Source organism: Giraffa tippelskirchi, chromosome 6, assembly GCF_054371585.1.
Source record: "Giraffa tippelskirchi isolate mGirTip1 chromosome 6, T2T-mGirTip1v1.2.pri, whole genome shotgun sequence".
NCBI classification, from domain to species: domain Eukaryota; kingdom Metazoa; phylum Chordata; class Mammalia; order Artiodactyla; family Giraffidae; genus Giraffa; species Giraffa tippelskirchi.
In genome coordinates, this window is record NC_137280.1 from 39594112 (window position 1) to 39618872 (window position 24761).

General features: G+C 37.2%; 1 protein-coding gene across 2 annotated transcripts in view; it reads right to left on the reverse strand.

Annotated features, from left to right (window-relative positions):
- Positions 1-24761, reverse strand: part of HNF4G (hepatocyte nuclear factor 4 gamma) — a 436782-nt gene that overhangs the window by 76803 nt on the left and 335218 nt on the right. For both annotated transcript variants that reach the window (XM_081501546.1, XM_081501545.1), the window contains exon 4: positions 5926-5979. The gene's annotated coding sequence lies outside the window, so the exon portion shown is untranslated. The remainder of the gene's footprint in view (positions 1-5925; positions 5980-24761) is intronic.

The following is a 24761-nucleotide window of genomic DNA, read 5'->3' on the forward strand; positions in this document are numbered from 1 at the left end:
TATTTATTCAACAAAAAAGTACTCTTACACAGTACAACTATTTCTTTACACAAAACATCCACATACCTAAAGTCATTAAAAACAAGTGATGGAACCTCATTGATGACATAGGCTGGTATTATTTTTTAGACAGACCTTATCTCTATTATTTACTGTGCTGTCAATAAATGTACAGCTCTAAACAATCTCCTTAAGTTCAAATTCTGGTTCCACCACTTGCATGACCTCAGGGAAATATACGCAAATTCTTTTTGCCTCTATCTCCCCCTGTATATGAAAGGAACAATACCCAAATATAGCTGAGCAGTAAATAAGCATGTGAACTGCTTAGTGTGGTGGCTGACATCTTTAAAACAGTATGAGTTATTGCTATTAGTCTGAAACTATAAACAATGAAAAATTTATACGTGTTCTTCTTTCAAAGGTTTTTCTTCTGGATGTTTAGAAGAACATCCAGACAGACTACATGAATTATAAAACTGTAAAGAATGTAGATTAAAAAAAAATCTTAAAGAAATGCTTAAACCTCCATACAATGTTTTTCCCCCTTCTTGCTTTCTTAGGGGGGGAAATCTGCTTAATTTCTGACACCTCTTGAAATATAATCTTTAGGTTACTGTAGAATTGCATATCTGGATAAAAGAGACAGAAAGTATCAGAAACTGCTGAACAGTCTCCACAGAAGAGACTACTAAAACATTATCCTCTTCTAAAGACAGAGCACCTGATTCTATACAGTTTGCATTTGAAAACTGCATTACCAGTGAAATATGCAAGAAAAAAAAAGGCTTGACTTCATCCAATGTAGCCTGTTTTTTAAGTGCGTGAATCTGCTGACTGTTCAAGGACAATCATTTCTATTTCTTTTAGGTAAAAACAATCATTTGCCTTCATTCATGAGAAAAGCTGGGAGATATAATCTAAGAGGTGGACTTATCTCCTAATAGGGGTTGTAGCTTGGAGAGAGACAATTCAGAGAGCTGCATTTGAAAGGAGAATATTGTGCTTAACAGACACAGAGAGGTAATTCTGCACTGTGCATTTTGCTAGGCCTTTTTCTCATTTAATCCTAACCAGATTTTATACAGTGATGGGTTATTGTCCTCAGTTTTACAAATAAGAAACGCAAAAGGGTACAGTAACTTGAGGAAAGACATAGACTATTCACAAACAATACTAAGATCCTAACCTAAATTTATCTGGTACCAAAATGGATTCTCACATCACCACACCACATTTGGAAATCCTAGAGCCTAATAAGCCACATTCTTTAATTTTTAGAGTGAATTCATAGCTCCTGCATTCCCAGACTCAGCATCCAGCTAAGCTCATTGCTTAGCTATGAGTTTCCTTGTCTTCATTGAAAGAAACATACATGTTAGAAACTCTACTGTGTAAGACCTGGATTTTGGAATCCATATCACAAGTTTTAAAACCTTAGAATGTCTGAAGAAGTCTTAGCGGAGCTCTAATATCCATGAATTCCTTAAAAGATTTTCATCCTTTGTCCTCAGAATCATTTGAATTTCAATATATATTTATGTAAACTCATGAACTATCAGAACATCTTTTAATAATTTTTATAGCAGTGCAAATGGTGATACAAATCAAAATGCAAGGTCTAATGGAATCATGAACCCTCAGTTTGGTTTCATTTAACTTGGATATTGATCCTATTTTGAACATTTATATACTCAGAAAATTCTGTTTCTTCCTTGGATATCCATTGCCTTTCTGCCCCACGTACATTATGTTTCCAAATTTGGTCAAGTGGGTTAACTGTTCTTCAATTTTTGCAGATACAAAGAGACTTGACTTGAAGGATTTGATTCTAAATATATATAACGCAATAGGGCATCCCCTGGTGGCACGGTGATAAAAAACCCGCCTGCCAATGCGTCTCAATGCAGGAGATGCAAGAGATGTGGGTTCGATCACTGGGTCGGGAAGATCCTCTGGGTCGGGAAGATCCTCTGGAGGAGGAACCCACTCTGGTATTCTTGCCTGGGAAATCCCACGGACAGAGGAGCCTGACAGGCTACAGTCCATGAAATAGCAAAGAACTGTCCATGACTGAACAACTGAACATACACGTGCACATACATAAAGAAATATACAATAGTAATAGTACTTCTCTTCTCCACAGTGTGATTTTAACAAACGTTTTAGCACTGAAAGTCCCTGGTTCAAAAAATTAACCTAAAAATCCTTTCAAAATGTAATGGCTGGCTTTGACCTCAGGGAACATATGCACATATCAAATCAGGTGGCTTCCTTTTCAATTTCAGGACAATCTAAAAAAGCCAAAATCTGTAAGATTCTTAAAGTTCAACCTGGTAAACAGTTCTGTTTTACCTTACAAACCCTAGTAAAGGTGTTATCAGCAAAACTGGCAAGGTGTTGATAAAGCCAGTAGGTTTGAGGGGGGCTAATTAACTTTATAGCTAAATACAAAGTCTTTAATTTCATTTTGAAATAGATAAGTCAAATTATCAAGCACTACATTAAATACAACTTTTATGCTTAGTTTTCAAACTAAATCTGCTCATGAATATTAGAAATATTAATACTTTGGTGAAAAAAGTGAAAGAGTTGCTCAGCCGTGTTACTTGTAACATGCCACTTGTGTTATGTATTAATACTTTGGTGGGGGTCACTTACTCCTCACTCATGATGTTTCTGTGAAACTGAATTTGTCTCCTTATCACAGGCCAGAAGAAGAGATGAAGGGACTTAACTGGTAGGCAAATTTGGGAAGAATAATCAGGGGTGTATAGCCCCAGTCATGCCCTCTTTTTGGGGGAGCAAGCTGCCTACAAGTTTCCATAGAGGGTCACACAGAAAGGAATTCCTACTATCTGAATTCTTGATAAACTATGACATGAATAAATGACAGTATATATAAAGCAGCAAAGACAAATTTAAAAAATTATGCTTCAATATGTTATCTTCTCACAAATCCTAAAACACATAACCAGGTTAATTTTGCCAATGATTTCAGCCTAACAAGTGTAAAAAATCCATAAGCCCAATATTGATGTTGATAGTAAGATATATACTCAAACTTGGAAGCTGAAAAATTTGCGTTAGAAACTAAAAGTAAATTAGAAAGTCACACACAAAGCGTCAGCTATATATGCTTAACACATATTTTAGTTTCTATTCTACAAAAAAAATTGTATTTCTACAGTTTATTGTAAATGAAAAATAAGACTGGGAACTGGGTATTACCTTCTTGGCACTGTACAATAAAAACAATAAATGAATAAATAAAAAACCTCATTGAAGCTGTAGGTTTCCAGCCTCATCAATATAACTGATCCATGAGCCATTAGTGGGTCATAAAATAAGAAAGCTCAATAAAATAATCATAATCTCACATGTTTATTTAGTTCTGAGACTTAAATGATGGACCTTTGTACCTGACCATGCCTAGAGACAGTTTCGTTATATATACACACACACTAATGCACACACAAACATGCTCATGCTCATGGTCTCTCTCTATTAATTGTGTAAACTCACATACACACATGTTCATGGGACATCTATAAATACATCATAGCTTTTCTTTCATAAACAACAAAGGGCTGTTGTTTAGTTTTCTTTTAAAAATAAATGGTTTAATTTTTATGGATTTTATTTGTTTAATTTTATGGATTTAATTTTTAAATGGATGCTATTTAAATTATAATGTATAATTCTTGACCTCTGAATTGCCTCTGAATGGCAGATAAACACATATGAAAAATAAAGGTTCGTCTTAGGTGAACACACTTTGATGCTTTATAATTATATTTCTAGCACCTGAACTTGTTTCAACATTATCAAGTTCTTTTAAGTAGGTTTTCAGGACGTGAAATCCAGGATTTTCATACGATACTCAGTCTTCTTTCTAACTTCCTAACTGACACACAACATGGTATATATAATTATAATTTCTCAAGTTACAGAAGTGTTTAAGATAAGTTGAGGGTGAATCAGGACATGCTTCTTACAAAGAAAATTAAATATCTTTACACACTTAAAAGATGTCTCTTTTTAGTAACACAAAATTAGTAGGCTAATTCCACATCATGATTTAAACTGTTTTCCCTAGCTAATCTTCAACTCATAAAAAGCAATATTTATTGACTGTCTTTCTTCAAGTTTCTCTTATCCACAAGCAGTAACTGCTCCCATCCCTTCTGATCTTAATCGTTAGATTTCAGAAAAAAGGAATTATCTTCCTTCCCAGGTAATTTCTTTCACTAGAATTTTTGTTCTTTAGATTCATTTCTAATCTGTATCTAGAAGCCTTCTCTGTTGACTCACCCTAGTTGACCACAAATATTTTCATCCCCTCCCTACCTTAACAAAAAACTTTGTAACTCTATTATCTTACCTTTTTGTCCTTAATATTTTCTTTTCCTCAGACAGAAGTTCTAAGAAATTGTTTACTATTTGGGTTCCATTTAATCATCACCCACTCACTCATTTTTAACCTCTTCCCACCCTAGTCATGCCAAGAAACTTTTTCTTTACGGTTGTCATCAGTCAAGGCCACAATTTCCTTGGCCTGTGCTGACTTTTTTACACAGTCCTCAATCTGGTCTTCCTAATTCCAATTCAGTTTATTCTTATCTGACAGATTAATCTTTCTAATGTGTAGTTTGGTTAAGCTTCTTAATGTTGAGACAGTGGAGGACAGAAGATTCTTAATGATTTTTCAATAGCTAAAGATCCAGGAATTGATGCTTTTGAACTGATCATGTTGGAGAAAACTCTTGAGAGTCCCTTGGACTACAAGGAGCTCAAACCAGTCAATTCTAAAGGAGATCAGCCCTCAACCCTGAATATTCATTGGAAGGACTGATGCTGAAACTCCAATACTTTGGCCACCTGATGCCAAGAACTGACTCTGTGGAAAAGACCCTGATGCTGGGGAAGATTGAAGGCAGGAGGAGAAGGGGACAACAGAGGATGAGATGGTTGGATGACACCACTGACTTGATGGACATGAGTTTGAGCAGGCTCCGGTGATTGGTGATGGACAGGGAAGCCTGGTGTGCTGCAGTCCATGGGGTCGCAAAGAGTCAGACACAACTGAGCCACTGAACTGAACTGAACCGAACTGAACTGAACTGAAAGAATCAGGTGTGTGCTTTTTTCCCTAAATAAGCTTTATGATGATTAACTATTCTTAACACTTCTGTTTAGCAAAACCATTAAAATTCTATAACGCATTCACGTATCGGCCTCAAACCTTACTGTCCCCTTTGTGTAAGACAGTATCTTTCAAACATCTTTAACTATGACCTACAGTGAGACATACATTTTAAGTTGTGACCAAGTATACACAAAATTATACATATGTATTTTATATCAGTATCACATAAATCTACACAATTTTCAGGACATAATGACACCCTGTAACTTTGTATAGGTAAATCATGATCCATTAAACTTATTTCATCACCCAGTAATGAAGTGCAACCCACTGTTTAAACACCCTGGTCTAGATTATCTAAATCTTTGCCCTTTTTCTAGATTTGATTCAATTGTTTACTTCATTAAGCCATTCATTCATTCCATCCAAGAAGACAAGTAGTCATCCCAGGTGGAAGTCAGGCATTTCTGTATGCACTGGGAACAAAATGACAATGAGCAAACAAGTCCCCCCCACCCCACCTCAGGGAGTTTGCCATGTCCACCCTCAAAGGATAACAAAATATTTACCTATTCTAACCATTTCACAGCTATATCATGCACCTTTATATTTGCTCATCTTTTATATCTAAATTCCATCTCCACAAGTAGACAGTGATACCCTTCCAGAGAAGAATCTTAATTATGCATATTGCCTTCTGGACCATCACAAGGTAAAGGGAACAGTACAGTAAGGGCAAAAAAACAACTGAGTGCAATCCTCAGCTCATCACTTACCAGTCTGCAAGTTCAGGCCAGTCACTCAACTTCTCTCAAATGCAGTTTTCTCATCTGTAAAAGAGAGGGTGGAGCCACATAAGCAGTTTTCAAATTTTACTGCACAAAATTTTCAGGACTCAGTGGAGATTCCAAAGCGTGACAATCAAGGGTCTTTACTCAGAAGAGAGGATCCCCATCTCCTGCCTCAAGTAGAGCTTACAATTTTGTTTTAAAAAGAGTCTTGATGCTTCAAAAAAAAAAGTCAGTTTGCTAAACCCCAAGATTTTGCAATCATGTGCTCATCTTGTCCATAGTTCAAGGAAGAATAAGGTAGGAAGAAAAGAGGGACTGTAGGAGGAAGAGAAGAGAAAAGAGAAAATAGTTTTAATAGAGGGTAAACTCCTATGTTTCAGGAACCATGTTAGGATTGGTATAAATGTTACCTTATTTTTTTCTATTCAACAATTTCACAAGGTAGCAATTTATTAGGCCCTTTTTACACACAAGGAAAATGAAGTTCAGAAAGGTCAGATAACTTGATCAAGTACCTAATATAGAAACAGTGAGGCCAAAATCTATTCTTCTTCCATCATTTCAAGTTTCCCTTAAAGGAAGCTAACACAGATATTACATTTGTTTTTTAAGTTTTTTAAAAATTTTCTTTAGATTTCACCTGACTGGATCCTCACAACTTTGAGGAATATACTTCAGCATTATCCTTATTTTGCCAATTAGGAAATCATGCTTCAGAGGAATGAAAGTGATTTGCTTAAAATTGAATTCAATGGGGGTGAAGATGGAATGAAATAGCTGAATTCATATTCTGTGCTCTTTCCATACACCAAATTGCCTCCTTTAAAAGAAAGAGAAATAGGGAAACAATAAGAGGGAAGGAGGCAGAAAGGATGGGACAGGTGGAGAATTATAACAATTCCACTACTTACTTAAGATGGCTAGTGATTCAGATAATTTAATGGAAAGCACCTTGAAAAATCTGAATCACTGTATCAATGTGTCATCTTTATTAACTATTCATACAACATGCATTAAAGATGACATTTTATATGTTGGTAAAACTCCATGTGGTAATTGCAAATACATAAGAGCTATGTAATGAATTAATTACTTAGACATACAATAGAAACTCATATAAAAGAGGGACAATCTGACACTCTCGAGATTATGATACGAGAATTGGTTACCTATGCCTGCTTTCTGTTCATGATATACAGTCCATAGTGGCAGTAGAATAATTCAAATTTTCAATTTTTCTTGGATTTCATCACAAACTCAATCAAAGCATGAAAGTCAGTATTTTAATATCCTTGCACCATGTGAAAAACAATAGCATGCTCTACTACCTGAACTCTTAGAGCATTTTTTATTTTGATTGTCTTCCCATTATACTGAAAGACTGTCAGGACTTTATCAGGAAGATCATCCAAACAAACTAGAACATTATTAAGGTTCCAGCAGTGCAGTAACTCACTGAATGTATGAGTGATTAAAAGCCATACAGTTGTGACAAGGACCATAAGGAGATCAGACAAAGACGCTACATGTCTTTAAAAGGAAAAAAAAGAGGACTAGAATGATTTAACCCCTTGTCTCTTCTACCAGTACTAAAGCTGCAGTATTATTTGATCAATATTTAAAGCCTTGTGTGACTGGATTCCTTAGAGAAAACAATTTCCAAAGGTCAAAACAGGAAAATACAATTAGCACAGAATTACAGCATACCTACTGGCTTGTCGAGTTGCCAGTATTCCAAAAATCATATTTAACATATAACATGATGCTCTGACAATAGTAAAATATTACTGCTTTTGTAATTTATCACTGACTACAGTTACACTTTTTTATTTCATTGAATTATTTGTACTTAGAAATATATTCCCATTTCATTTGACATTCAGAAACCTATTAATTAAATACTTCCTACTTGCCAGACATTGCATTGTTCACGGGAAATACGATGGAAACCGAGAATAGATGCTCTTTGGAGGAATGAACAATTCAGGGTGAGAGAGAAAGAGCTAAGTTAATTTTTAAAATAGAATATAATTGAAAAAATGCCTATGCCATATAGTTAAACAAACCAATCTTTAAACACATAGTACCAAAATGTTAACTGTATTTTCTTAGCAGAGAACAGTGATTGTTATAGACTTTATTTTCTTCTTTACATTATATGTGTCACTTCATTTTTATAAAGTCTTTTTTCTTAATACTTTCATAATCCAAAGTAAAGAATCCAAGAAAGAAATTCTTTAATAGATATTTGGGTAGAATGCTATGAAAACCCCAGAAGACCTGTGACTGTGAGTCAGGCAAAGCCTGAGGGCAGAAGTGACTTCTAAACTGGTTCTGGAAGGTGAATTGGGGTTTACTAAGTGGAGGAGACAGTAGATGATGGCCAAGGACATGAGAGAATCATCTGGAAGGTTTGGAAGTCAGTATTCCACATAGTTTGAGTGGCAGATAGAGGAGAGGAGGTGGAAGCTGGAGGTTCCCCAGGTAAGAGATCAAATTCTAAAGAGCTGTATGTATGCAGATGCTATCCTAGAAACCTTCAGATTTCAGTCAACGCACAGCCAGGTTCCTAGCAGTTGAGGCCACCAAATATGGGACACTCTGATTCTTTTCTGTAAGGTGCTTTGGGCACCAAACATCTATGAGGAAAAACTCTTGGTTAAAGATGAAAACTTCAAATGGAGTAAAAATGGAGTGAGGGGATTTGAAAGGTGCACTGAGTTGGAACCAACAGGATCTGTTCATCAGGGATGCTAACGAAGAAAAACTTGAAGATCACAGAGAGATCTGGTGATGGGAAATTAAAGAGCAACATAATTAATATAAACGAAGAACTGATGAAATAACAGTGCATACTGAGGATAAGGTCTCTGAAGAATATTGGCTGGACAATTTGAAACACAGATCTTATATTCATGAGACAGACTGAAGACCTTTCCCAACTGATTTTCACCACTACTCAGGTAAAGTGACTAAGTAAGGGCTTCCCTGGTGGCTCAGCACTAAAGAATCCACCTGCCAAGGCAGGAGACAGGGGTTCAGTCTCTGGGTCGGGAAGATACGCTGGATAAGGAAAAGGCAACCCATTTCAGTATTCTTGCCTGGAAAATTACAGGGTCAGAGAACACTGGTGGGCTACACAACTTACTCTAGTCCACAGGGTTTACGAAAGAGTCGGACATGATTTAGTGACTAAACAACAACAAAAGAAAATGAGTAACACTTTTAATCTTGTAAATGAAACTCTTTAAAAATTCTTGTGAAGTTTCTGATAACAGCAAAATAAACAAACAAAAAGGCTTATGCATCACGAATACTTGTATTTCTATTCATATACTTTCCTCTTGATATAAATTGGATTATTGTCCCAATTATTCAGTTTCTTACACTAGGATCTTACACCCTGTGCTGTTTAATTTTACAGTGCCTCCCACTGTGGGGGAGATATACTTCCTTACCCCACTCATGTTGGACTTGGCCATGCAATTGCTTTGACTAATAGAATGTTAGGGGACATGGTGTAACAGAAACTTTAATTGATGGCATGGCTTGGCGTGCTCTCTCCTGCACCTATGATCTGCCACAAAAAGAAAACACGCCACTCTTCTACTGCTCCTTCAGCCTAGACCTCAGGCCTGAAACCTAACCAGAAGCCTGAAGTGTAGACTTAACCCCAGGGAGCCTTATCTAGATCAGCCACTTTACACCCCCGGGAGTGTAAAAATATATAAAACATCAATAAGTCACTGAGCATTTTATGATTTTGTACTATAATAATAGCTGATGAGTACAGCTTTTCCTTTACCTCCAAGTAAAGAAAACAAAGGGATTTTTTTCTCCCCTTAATATTTTGGTAAAGACTCTGCCTCCAATGTAGGAGACCTGGATTTCATCCCTGGATCAGGAAGATCCCCTGGAGAAGGGAATGGCAACTTACTCTAGAATTCTTGCCTGGAAAATCCCATGGACAAAGGAGCCTAGTGGGCTACAGTCCAAAATGTAGTTTGGACATGACCGAGTGACTAACACACACGTAAAATCATAAGATACCTGTTAATATATATATATTATGTGAAACAATCCCATGCAGAAAACCCCAAAAGTTTGAAGATAACACCAGCAGATAAAGGGATACATCATGTTCATGAATAAGATTACTCAATAAATCAGGGTTTTCACCTCTTTGTAAATTAATCAACAAAGTTATAGCATTTACAATGAAAATGCAAGCATGATATTTTTGTGAATAACAATAAGTTCATTCTAAGTATACAGTATTGAAAAGAATAAGAATAGCTAAGACAGTCTTGAAGACAATATCTTATTTGATTTTATGCATAAATGGTATTTTTTATAGCTTAAAAAATTAATACAAATTTAAAAATATAAATAATTATAGAACTAGAAAGAGACCTTAAAGATTAAACATACAATAACCAAAACATAAAATGCACCTGAAGACTAAAAAGTAAGCAACAAGATATTTTTTATGCAAAGATTAAAAGTGGAAAAGGAATAAAAAGATGAAATAAAAGACAAGAGATGAAAACTAATCTAGGACATCCAACTAGTAGAGATGAGAATGAGAAAATAAAAACAAAGAAATGGGAAAAAAGAAATCATCAAAGAAAAAACTAGAAAATATCCCCAGATTAAAGCAAGACAATAAGTTTAAAAATTAAACAGGCCCATGGGGATTCGAATGCCATGAGTGAAAAAAGGCCCACATCCATATCCTTTTGAAATTTTGAGATACTGCATTCTGAGACTGATAGAAAAACATGTAGAGCTTCACATGGGAAATTTTCAGGGGGAAAAAATACCTCTGAGACTTTAAGGGGAAAAATGAAATAAGGATAAGGTAACAGTAAATTTATAGCAGGAAGCAAAACAAAACAAAATTCAGGATAAAAATAAACCTGTAGGAAAAAGTTAAGGCCCAGATATAAAGCAAATGTAAATTTTGAATGATGTCAAGCAATGGACATAAAAAATAGACAAAAAAGAGAGTCTACATGGACATGGTGAACTTTTTTCCAATTGTGTCCTAGGCTTCCCGGCACTGGCTTCTGTCTAAGAGCACAGCACACTAGTTGTGACTTGGTGTTACACAATGTTTGTGGAGTGCCAACACTGTTTACAGGGCTTCCCTGATAGCTCAGTTGGTAAAGAATCCACCTGCAATGCAGAAGACCCCGGTTTGATTCCTGGGTAGGGAAGATTGCTAGAGAAGGGATAGGCTATCCTCTCCTGTATTCTTGGGCTTCCCTTGTGGCTCAGCTGGTAAAGAATCCACCTGCAATGCAGGAGGCCTGGGTTCAATCCCTGGGTTGGGAAGATCCCCTGGAGAAGGGGAAGGCTAGCCCCTCCAGTATTCTGGCCTGAAGAATTCCAGGGTTGCAACGAGTCAGGGAAGCCCAAGAATACTGGAGTGGGTAGCCTATCCCTTCTCCAGCAGATCTTCCCCACCCAGGAATGGAATCGGGGTCTATCAACTGAGCTATCAGGGAAACCCAGAAAGACAGGACTGATCAACTTTAACTTTCAACACTGTTTACACATTTCCAACATTTAGTCAATATGTTTAAACAAAAAAAGACAGTCATAGAAAGAATGTAAATATAAACACCTTGACAATATAAAAGTTAAGCTGACTAAAAACGTTAGCTTGAGGGGGAAGGAGAAGTGGGTAGAAAGTGAACAGTACAGACTTGTTGGAAAAAAAAAAGAAATAACCATTTACCTACATTATTTTGAGTTATAAATTAATTGATAGAAAAACAAAACTAAAAATATAAATGTCAAATATTGAGAGGAGGGACAAGGAAAGGTGGGGTAAGCAAAGTGAGACAGATCCTCAAGTTTCACATCAGAAGTCAACAATATCAGTTCAAAGTTGATGGTCACGTGATCAAAAACTGCAGAGTAGCAGTTCAGAGGAAAACAATTAAAAATCCACAGAAATTAACCTCTGAGAACATGATTAGAGTGAGGGAATGATAAAGCAAAAATAGTACTTGCATTATAACTCTCCTAAAACATGAGATTGTGATTTATCTTAATAAAACATTTTAAAAGACTGACCCATTTCCCCTGAAACTACTAGGTATACACTTACAATAACAAACAATAAGAAAACTTCATCTTAAAAAACTAAGTACCTAAAATAGGATGAGATAAAGCTATCATCAGGTTAATGAACTAATTCAAAATGCCCAAATTTAACATTATAGTAAAAAACAAAGCAGACTTCAATACTAAAAAAAAAAGAGAGAGAGAGAATATTGAGCAGCAGCGTATTATTTGTAGACCATCTACCAGCTAACTGTTTAAATAGGCTTCCAGTTGTTATAAGGGCTTCCCTGGTGGCTCAGATGGTAAAGGGTCTGCTTGCAATGCAGGAGACCTGGGTTCCATCCAGGGTAGGGAAGATCCCCTGGAGAAGGAAATGGCAACCCATTCCAGTATTCATGCCTGGAGAAATCCATGGACAGAGGAGTCTGGCAGGCTACAGCCCATGGGATCACAAAGTCAGACACGACTGAGCGACTAACACACACACACACACCAGTTGTTATAAGGATAAACTTTGGTATAATTTACCACCATACAATTCCAAAGAAATGGTACTAAGAGATTTGTCTCAGTCAATGATGGAGTAGGAATTTTTCTGAAATAAACCACTTCATTATATACATATTATAGACAATGTACTATACCATATACATAGTACATAGTATATAATATGTACATATTATATACTATCATCATTTTAGTGATCATTAATCTTGCTGATTATTATTTGGGGCTACTAAGTTATAATATCAAAGTATTAATTTTAAAATACTGCAGTACATTTATCTAGATCTACTTTAGCTTCCATGGTAGGCAAGATAATGACCTTTTGAAGACACTCTAATCTCTGGAAGCTATGATTATATTACCTTACATGGCAAAGTGACTGCAGATGCGATGTGTGTTAGTTTCTGTCGTGCCCAACTCTTTGTGACCCCATGGACTGTAGCTGCCAGGCTCCTCTGTCAATGGAATTTCCCAGGCAAGAATACTGGAATGATCTACCATTTCCTCCTCCAGGGGATCTTTCAACCCAGGGATTGAACCCAGGTCTCCTGCACTTCAGGCAGATTCTTTACCATCTGAACCACCAGGGAAGCCCTTGTGAAGCAGAAATGATGAAGAATCTTTAAATAAGGAGATTATCCTAGATAATCTGGGTGGGCCCAATGTAGTTATAAGAGTTCTTTTTAAAAAAATCTTTATTTTATATTGGAATATAGCCAGTTAACAATGTTGTTTCAGGTGGACAAAAAAGGGACTCAGCCATACATGTATCCATTCTCCCCCAAACTCCCCTCTCATCCATGCTGCCACCTAACACTGAGCAGAATTCCCTGTCCTATATAGTAGGACCTTGTTGGTTACCCATTCTAAATATAGTAGAGTGTACATCTCGATCTCAAACTCCCTAAAGATCCCTTCTCCCTATTCTTCTCCCCAGCAATCATAAGTTTGTTCTCTATGAGTCTGCTTCTATTTCATCAGTTCAGTTCAGTTCAGTCGCTCAGTCGTGTCCGACTCTTTGTGACGCCATGAATTGCAGCACGCCAGGCCTCCCTGTCCATCACCAACTCCCGGAGTCTACCCAAACCCATGTTCATCGAGTCAGTGATGCCATCCAACCATCTCATCCTCTGTCGTCCCCTTCTCCTCCTGCCCCCAGTCCTACCCAGCATTAGGGTCTTTTCCAATGAGTCAACCCTTCGCATGAGGTGGCCAAAGTATTGGAGTTTCAGCTTCAACATCAGACCTTCCAATGAACACCCAGGATTGATCTCTTTTAGGATGGATTGATTGGATCTCCTTGCAGTCCAAGGGACTCTCAAGAGTCTTCTCCAACACCACAGTTCAAAAGCATCAATTCTGCGGCGCTCAGCTTTCTTCACCGTCCAACTCTCACATCCATACATGACCACTGGAAAAACCATAGCCTTGACTAGATGGACTTTTGTTGGCAAAGTAATGTCTCTGCTTTTAAATATGCTATCTAGGTTGGCCATAACCTTCCTTCCAAGGAGTAAGCGTCTTTTAATTTCATGGCTGCTGTCACCATCAGCAGTGATTCTGGAGCCCAAAAAAGTAAAGTCTGACATTGTTTCCACTGTTTCCCCATCTATTTCCCATGGAGTGATGGGACCAGATGCCATGATCTTAGTTTTCTGAACGTTGAGCTTTAAGCCAACTTTTTCACTCTCCTCCTTCACCTTCATCAAGAGGCTCTTCAGTTCTTCTTCACTCTCTGCCATAAGGGTTTGTATCATTTCTTTTTAGATTCCACATATAAGTGATATCATATGGTATTTCTCCTTCTCTGTTTGACTTCATTCAGCATGACATTCTCTATGTGCATCCATTTTGCTTCAAATGGCATTATTTCATCTTTTTAATGCCAGAGTAATATTCCAAGAGTTATTAAAACATGGGACAGGAAGACAAGAGAGTCAGAAAAGAAGATGCAATGACAGGAATAAAGGTTAGAGTTATGGGGTTGTTGGTTTTGAAGATGGAAGAAGGGGCCAGGAGCCAAGGGATGGAGGAGGGCCTCAGGAGCAGAAAAAGGCATGAGAATGTGTTCCCTAGAGCCTCCAGAGGAATGCAGCCTTCCTGACAACTCAAATATAGTTCAATCCCTTATGGGACTTATGACCTCCAGAGCTGTAAAATAATAAACCCGTGCTATTTCAAGCCACTCAGATTGTGGTAACTTGTAACAATAGAATTAAGAAGCTAATACAGAATCTGCTCGAGAATCAGAAAAGATCTGGGTTTAAGCCTTGTCTCTGCTATGTGATTTTGAGCAAGATTCCTAACCTCTATGAACCTCTGGCTTCTTTATCTGTAAAGGTGCACGTATTCAAGCAAGTTTGGTGACCATTAGTCTACAGTTAGAGTTCATTAAAATATTAGTATTAAGTACTAATTGTAGAAGAAAAAAGTAAATTTTTATGAAAAAAATAGTTGATTGTTTTTTTCTTCCAAACCCCCAAAGTTAGCTAGCCAGTGAGTCTTCATAACATATTGTCTACAAGTTGAAATATGAAGAGGGAAAACTCCTCCAATATTGAAACCACTTCATGATTTGAGCTCATTCAGTCTACTCCTTTAATATCCAGCCTCTTTGGGGAAGAGGCAATATCCTTGACTGGCTATAAATTTATGAGTGTAGTTGTTTTTATGGCTCTGAATGTAATAGAACCTAAGTAAATACTGATAAGTTCTCTATTCTTCTGAGAAGTTTCCACCCATATAATATTGTCCTATCATTGGAAATCCCCACAGTTTTGATAAGAATGAAGGTAAGAACTCTTTTATATATAACACTTGTCAATTAGAATCAGAACAACATTCATCACTTTACTTGGAAAGGCTATGGGGTTTTTAAAAACCCACTTGAAGTCTATGTAATGAAATTTTGCTCTTATTGTCTTTTGAGCGACTTCAGCTGGTTTGGGAGGTTAAGGCTGGTTTCCAAGTTTATTTTTTCAAGCATCCTTTAACATGGTTTGCATTTATAGATTAAGTGGTAAACTGAATTAAAGGAAATAAGCATTTTCCATCACCACAATCTCCCCATGTAAATAGACTAAATTTGAAAACCACATTCATTTTCCAATATAAGGCTAGGTACTGTCTTCATGAACTAGGCCTGTAGGGAACTATATTAACTATTTCAAACCACTTAGTTACCAGTCATTTTCAGGAATTCATAGTGTTCCTGTGACTTGGAACACAGTGTTTTTAAAGAGATTTTTTTTCTCAGATACAATGTATTGATTTAACCTTTCCATGTGCAGGATCATAACACGGCACAAGTTAATTAGTATCCAGGAGACCTCACAAACAGGTGAATTCTCACTGAAAATCATGATCACTCTAAAAAGTATAAAATGTGACTGAGGAAAAATGATTACAAAATTCCCCCAATTTTTCATGGCATATGGTTTTTTTAGCTGCAAGACACCACCTATGTCATCTGTAAAACAACTCTTTAGGGAACCATTATTGATATTGACTAAAAGATCTTTCAGATCTTACATACATGGTTATTTTGCTGCAGCTCTAAAAAACTTTCTGCTTTGGGTGTTTCTTATCTAGAATGTGAGGATGAATTTCATACATCACCAAACAGAAAAGTCCCTGTATCTTGTATGAAGCCAATAAATAGTTACAGAGTTTCATACACTTATGCGGCCATATACCTACAAACACACACACACACATTTACTATTTAGAGATGGGGAACTGACTCTAGGCTGATAGCACTCTGAAGACAAGTGCCAGTCAACCCCACCACCAGTATCTGGATCACTGCAATGGACAGGAGGTGTTATACACTGAATGTTCATGCTCCTGAGATTCAGATGTTGAAACCCTAATCTCCATATAATGGTATTGACAGGCGAGATCTTTGGGAAGTTATTAGGTCATGAAGGTGTAATCCTCATGAAGAGGATTAGTGCCCTTATAAGAAGAGGCCAGAAAGCTGGCTAGTTGTCTTTCTGCCATGTAAGGATACAGCAAGAAGTCAGTGGTCTGCAACCCTGAAGAAGGTTGCCATGATGCTGGACTTTCAGCCTCCAGAACTGTGAGAAATAAATGTTCATTGTTCAGTCACCCAGTCTACAATAATTTGTTAGAGCAGCCAGGAGGCTAAGACAGGAGGTTATGAATAAACAGTATATGATTAAATGTATAAATGAGCAAACATTTCCTGAATGAAGATATACATGAATTAGTTACTTGATTCTTAAACAAGGACACAGCAGAGTTTATTTCTCTTTGCTAATATGAAGCCAAAGTACACAGTTCATTTACAAACACCACTACATAAGCAACATTATGAAGTAAAGACTAGAATAAATATTTTATTATCCAGAATCCCAACAAAGCAGCTATTTTTTCACACTCCTATTGATTTCCTGATCATATTTTATATTGTTTATTTGTTTAGTGCAGAGAAATTAGAATTTTCTACATAATGAGAAAAATTCAGACACAAGTTTAAAATTTTGCACATAAATTAGGTCTTAAATTCTTGACAGGCTGCAGTGATCTCTCCTTCCTAAGAACTCATGACACTCATGAATATCATACTAGTGAGGGATGCAGTCATATACATACTGCTACAAGACACATTTGATATTATTTAGCCTACATTCTATTCAATTTTATATGTTATTCACCGAGCTAGTGGGCTGGCCAAAACGTTCACTTGGGTTTTTCAGAAAAACGCAAACTAACTTTTTGGCCAACCCAATCCTATGAAGCTCCTTCTCATTAAAGAACAGGAATTATGTCTCTATTTATCATGCCACCCTGCCTAGAAGTATGTGAATGATAGGCAGATAGGTAGGCAGATAGATGACAGATAGGCATATACATAGATAAACATTTGTTGAATGAACATCAAATGAAAGTAGTCATTGTAAGTGGCTACAAAAAAATAATGGTAAAAATTAAAAATGTGTAATATTTTATATTTGTATTTTGACTATAATTACTATAGCTTGTTTAATAATTTTAAGATAAAAAATCATGACTGTCCCTTAAAGTTATACATTTTAAGATAATCAGAATTTTTATATTCATATTTTATGGAGTCCTAATAGCTTGAAATACCAGAAAGTCATTAGGAAAATAAAATCAAGTAAGAGAGATTATTATTATTCTCTGTAACGTTTGCTTTTGACTTAAAAGCATAGGTGAAATGAAAACTGTTCTTAACTTTGACCCACTTACTATCCTGAAGCAACATGAACTCTGCCCCCGAACGCCAACCTGTAAGTGGAGGTTATTGCCTCTTCCCATGAGGGCGTAAATTCAATCAAATAAATGTAACACATATAATGGGCATATAGGAAACAAATAAATAATGAACAAACAAACAAAGAAGACACAATTCCTGTCTTCAAGGAGCTTACAGGATACTGGAGACATTCATATATTAATATATCTGAATTGTCAAAGTCAGAATAGGCTTTTGCTTTGTGTGTCAGTAGAAATCACCAAAATTTGATCCCTGCTTCCTTTGGAAAAATGAAGCCTTTGAAAAACAGTCTGTCTCTTTTCTTCTCTGTGTTTCCCTTATTTTGATGACTATCCCTCCAAAAGTAGATAAAAGGTAGTTTATTAAATATACACAGTGGCCTTCTTTATCCTGATTATTTCCTTCCTTCCTTTTTAATTATTTTAAAATTAGGAAATTTGAGTTTAATCATGTTTTCCTAATAATATAGGGCTTCCCTGGTGATTCAGAGAACCTACCTGCCAATGCAGGAGATGTAGATTCGATCCCTGAGTCAGGAAGATCCCCTGGAGGAAGAAATGGAAACCTACTCCAGTATTCTTGCTTGTGAAATCCCATGGACTAGGGAGCCTGGTGGGTTGCAAAGAGTTGGACATGACTGAGCGACAGAGCATGCATGCACGAACACACAGGCATGCACATATGTATATACATACGTATGTACGTATACACACACACACATATATACATACACATGTATATGTACATGCATACATATATATGCATATATGCTTTTAAAAACATGACCATTTTTTCATTTTATATACTGCATCTGGCACAAACTCATTTTGATCATTCCTCAGGAAGGAGAAACTAATTTCTGCTGCAGTAATATCAGTAATGGCAAATGTTTATTTTCTTAAATATTTCCACTGTCTAATGGGCTTCCCTGGTGGCTCAGATGGTAAAGAATTCACCTACAATGCAGGAGACCCAGGTTCGATCCCTGGGTCAAGAAGATCCTCTGGAGAAGGAAATAATAACTCACTCCGGTATCCTTGCCTGGGAAATCATATGGACAGAGAAGCCTAGCGGGCTACAGTCCATGGGGTCACAAAGAGTCGAACATGACTCAGTGACTAACATGAGTAACACTACTTGGTAATTCTATCACTAGATTAATAAACCCATCCTGAGGCTTCTGAATCCAGCCTAGAGATGATGTCAATCTCTCCATCAACTCCTGAGGGCCCACGACCTAAAGGCCCACCTGTTCAGCTCTCATCTTAGTTCTCTTCAAGTCAAGGTGACCTGATTGTGCTAAAAAAGGGTGGAGTGGCAGGGGGTTAATTCACATCCTTCTCTTCTCACTTCCTCTTAGATCAAGGGGCAGGTAAGAGATACAGTTCTTCATCATGAAAACCAATGCAACATGTATTCTCTTTACAACTGGCCAGCAGAACAGTTCATCACTATAATATAGGGCCTTGAAATCCACTCTGAATACTTTAGATACTTGGTAAATGGCTAAATTAATTAATTAGTGGATCTCTTCTGGATATATCAGAGACTTGGTAAATATTTAAATTAACTAGTTCAAATTTAACATATTTAAATTAACTGATTCTTTATCCTATGTGCCTTTTATAAAGGGTGTTAATTTTATCATTTTCAGAATAGCAAGAATAGATTTAAGTTATCATCTCGGTAAGAACTATATTTCCTGTACTTTCTAAGGAAATATTGGAGTCAATTCTTCATGTTCTATTTTCTAAAAAAGGAATTAGGCCTAAAGATGGCCCAGATAAGATATAACATCAAGTAAAAACTTGAAATGAAAGCTAAGCAATCCAAGAAAACTCAGAAAGTGTTACATTTTCAGAGGATTGTGCTTTATGGAAAATAGAAAAAGGTTTAAAAAAATCTCAAGCATACAAATCATCAAATGCTATCACAGTCCTGTAACTCTCTCCTTGAACTGCATTACATCTCTGTGCTCCTACCACCCTCAAACTTGGGAGTTTGGGAGGTGCTCAATGCATTCAAAATTAACCTTCTACTTTTTGTTTCCTTCCTTAGTAATAATATGAATGTTATTCTGAATTCAATTAAGGTCTTATAGAGAGAATAAGAACTCAAAAGTGTAGAAAATGAGTCTTTTAGGTATATGAGGTTATGGGCAGGTTTATAAAATATTGTGTCCTTCAGAACAAAGAAATGTCAGATAAAAAATGTATTTTATAGTTTCCACAACCACTTAGTCAATTATGTTCAGAAAACAGAAAAGTTTGTACAACTTGCTACAAACCAGTTCTGATTTAGAATACCTAATTCCATAGACTTATTTCCCTATTCAATTAGGACTTTTTGTTTTTGCTTTTGGTTTGGTATCATTTAGTTTTTTTTACAGAGATGAGATTAAATCAGTTTTCATAGAGAAAATATGCAAATATTGCAACTGCTAGTATTTTTAAAGCAGCTAAAGTAACTTACAGAAGAAACTGTGTTAACAGTGCATGCTGGTCACTTTTTAAAAATCATCTTAACATCCAACCAGAAAATACAGAGGCAATTACCACCTCTGTGCACTTTTTCAGTTATTTCAATGATAACTGAATGACATGGTGGATATGTCTGCAAAAATCAAACACAGAACTGAAATAATTTATCAAGATAAATGTTAGTAGAACATTTTCTCAAATTACTTGCATATTTCATTTTGCTATAGTTTAAACTGAGTTATCCAGAAAATTATAGTTCAATGCTACTGCATAACAGGAAACTCCAGGTTGTAGCAATTGATTTAATTGTTCTCTGGAGTATACATTACTTGAACATTAATCACTGCTTTGTTAGCACTGTTGAAAATGTGTGTAACTAAAGATACTAATATTTCATGAAACATTTTTTAAGTATCAATCATTTCCTATCTGTCTAGAACAATGTGATTACCTAAATACAAATAACATCTATTTCTGCTTTATTGACTATGCCAAAGCCTTTGACTGTGTGGATCACAATAAACTGTGGAAAATTCTGAAAGAGATGGGAATACCAGACCATCTGACCTGTCTCTTGAGAAACCTGTATGCAGGTCAGGAAGCAACAGTTAGAACTGGACATGGAACAACAGACTGGTTCCAAATAGGAAAAGGAGTACGTCAAGGCTGTATATTGTCACCCTGCTTATTTAACTTATATGCAGAGTACATCATGAGAAACTCTGGGCTGGAAGAAACACAAGCTGGAATCAAGATTGCCGGGAGAAATATCAATAACCTCAGATATGCGGATGACACCACCCTTATGGCAGAAAGTGAAGAAGAACTAAAGAGCCTCTTGATGAAGGTGAAGGAGGAGAGTGAAAAAGTTGGCTTAATGCTCAACGTTCAGAAAACTAAGATCATGGCATCTGGTCCCATCACTCCATGGGAAATAGATGGGGAAACAGTGGTAACAGTGTCAGACTTTATTTTTTTGGGCTCCAGAATCACTGCTGATGGTGACTGCAGCCATGAAATTCAAACACGCTTACTCCTTAGAAGGAAGGTTATGGCCAACCTAGATAGCATATTTAAAAGCAGAGACATTACTTTGCCAACAAAAGTCCATCTAGTCAAGGCTATGGTTTTTCCAGTGGTCATGTATGGATGTGAGAGTTGGACGGTGAAGAAAGCTGAGCGCCGCAGAATTGATGCTTTTGAACTGTGGTGTTAGAGAAGACTCTTGAGAGTCCCTTGGACTGCAAGGAGATCCAATCAATCCATCCTAAAAGAGATCAATCCTGGGTGTTCATTGGAAGGTCTGATGTTGAAGCTGAAACTCCAATACTTTGGCCACCTCATGCGAAGGGTTGACTCATTGGAAAAGACCCTAATGCTGGGTAGGATTGGGGGCGGGAAGAGAAGGGGACGACAGAGGATGAGATGGTTGGATGGCATCACCGACTCGATGGACATGGGTTTGGGTAAACTCCGGGAGTTGGTGATGGACAGAGAGGCCTGGCGTGCTGCAATTCATGGCGTCGCAAAGAGTCGGACACGACTGAGCGACTGAACTGAACTGAACTGAAATACAAATAAACAATATATCTCTAATTAGAGACATATGGAAGAGCTATATGTGATATAACACCTAGGTTAAAAAAAAAAGTTCATAAATTTTCTGTTCTCAAAAACTACATTTTGTGACAGAAACAGATGCAGAGACTTTGAAAACGACCTTATGGTTGCTGGTGGGATGGTTGGAGAGAAGAGATAGTGAGCTTGTGATGGACATGTACACACTGCTACATTTAAAATGAATAACCAATAAGGACCTACTGTAGAGCACAGGGAACTCAGCTCAATAATGTTATGTGGCAGCCTGGATGGGAGGGGAGTTTGGGGGAGAATGGATACATGTATATGTACCGCGAATGGATACATGTATATGTACCACTGAGTCCCTTCCCTCTTCACCTGAAACTATCACAACATCATCTGTTATTTGGTTATGCTCCAATACAAACTAAAAAGCTTACAAAAAAAGAAACAAACTACATTTTGGGTTCTCACAAATAGTATAGTTATCTGGTATTAATTTTTTGGGAAGTCAGTCTCCAAAAGTCTTACTGTTAGTGTTTTATTACTCTGATGATTGATATACTTAATTTGGAAGATGAATTATTTGTTTGTTTTTTGATGAAGCAGAAAATGCATTTGAGGCATATGTTATTTGCACAAAACAGACAGGCGTGGGAGTTAAATAGGGAAGGAGGGACTCAATACCAGTATTTCATTTTTCATATATGATTGACAATCTTATGTTGTTCCTTCCAAAATCCTAAAGTGTATAGTAACGTACATATATACGAGTGTTTCTAAGTAGTTCACTTTTTGACAGCACTATGTTCTTATATGATTCCTTTAATTCAAGCAGAAAATAGGTATTTCAAGATGCCATAGGCAAGGTTCTCCTCAAAGTGCTGGGGGTAGAGCAGTGAATAAGGAGGACAAAGCACCTGCTCTCGTGGACCTCATTTTTGTGAGCAAGAAAGTGAAAATGTTAGTTGCTCAGTTGTGTCTCACTCTTTGCGACTCCATGGACTCTAGACCATCAGGATTCTCTGTCCCTGGAATTCTCCAGGCAAGAATGCTAGAGTGAGGTGTCATTCCCTTCTCCAGGGCATCTTCCTGACCCGGGATAGAACTCGGGTCTCCTGCATTGCATGCTGAGGCTTCCGTGTTAGCTCAGTAGGTAAAGAATCCACCTGTAATGCAGGAGACCCTGGTTTGATCCCTGGGTGGGAAAGATCCGCTGGAGAAGGGATAGGCTACCCACTCCAGTATTCTTGAGCTTCCCTGGTGGCTCAGCTGGTAAAGAATCCACCTGCAATGAAGGAGGCCTCGGTTCGATCCCTGGGTTGGGAAGATCCCCTGGAGAAGGGAAAGGCTACCCACTCCAGTATTCTGGCCTGGAGAATTCCATGGACTGAATAGTCCATGGGGTCACAAGGAGTCGGAATTGACTGAGTGACTTTCACTTTCACTTTCTCCTCCATTGCAGGCAGATTCTTTACCATCAGGGAAGCCCTGTGAACAAGAGGGGTACTATAAAATTCATATCAAACTATTAGTGCCTACATGGCTTTGCTAATTGTTCAGTCAGTAAAGAGTCTGCCTGAAATGCAGGAGACCCTGGTTGGGAGGATGCCCTGGAGAAGGAAATGGTAACCCATTCTGGGAAAGCCCATGGACAGAGGAGCCTGGTGGGCTACAGTCCATGGGGTTGCAAGAATTGGACACGACTAAGCAACTAAACCCACCTACCTAAATACAACGAAGAGAAATGAAATGATGACATGATAACATGATGAAGGCTATTTTCAATGTAACTAGAGAAAAATTTTAAGAATTTCACAACTGGCAAGTGATCTCAGCAAATAACTGAGGAGCAAAGGGCTATTGGGGAGAACCCTTTCCATGGTATGCAGCAGCTGCACTGAAGCAGTGGGAACTTCAGGTAGGCCAGAGCGACTGAAGAGTAAGAGGGTCATCAGCTGGAGTTCTCAGGATGTCCTAGGAAATGTACCAACCATTTTACATTTATCTGAACCTCAGTACCATCCTAGGTGGCATACATTATGTTCCTCTTTTTACAAACTAAAACATGAAACACATAGATTAGAAATATGAAATAACTTGCCCATGGTTGAGGCAGAACAAGGAACAATTCTAGGAAGTTGAAATTAATCTTATTAGTTCCTATGCTATTCTGCTTCTAGCAAAGAATAACAGCAGTCAGAGTCGACAGTCCTGGAGCCAGGAGTTGGCTGCAGGTATTAGAACAGCTGGAGTAGAGAAGAGACAGCTTAAATTGAGGGGGCCTGACATTCTTGCCATCCTGCTGCATGATAGCGAGCCATCATTTCATCTCTAAAATTTAATCTATATAATCATTCATTTCCTCATTAACTCATTCTAAATGGATCTATTGAAGGGCTAATATAAATTAGGTAATATGGTCAAGAATTACAATGAATGATAATCAAATGTGCCTTCAAGAATCCTCATTCAAGTGGAAGACAAATCTATGGATAAAAGTCCAATAAGCAGTTATAAAAAAAAGTACAATGAAAATGTCAAGCCAGGAACAACGCTGTCTGGCTGCCAGTTTTCTGTAAAATCTTGAAATGAAGCTGTGTGATCACACTAGGCCTTCCTCACCTTTAGTATTTTATTCTGTCAGAGATTGAGCAACATTCTATGCATTCTGTGAGAAAGCAATATTATATAAATTCCCATCATAAAGTTTAAAGTTTTTTCGGCAGACAAAAGCCTATATTGGGTTCCTCTTTCTCTCCTGCCTATAACAGTCTATAATTCTAAATGATTTTTCTAAAAAATATGCTTAGAAATCTTCACAGGTCATGAGTTTCTTCTCTGGTAACAATAACAAGTGGAAAGAATTCCCTCTAAGTACATAAGTACCAGCCACCACTCAAAAATGAAACATG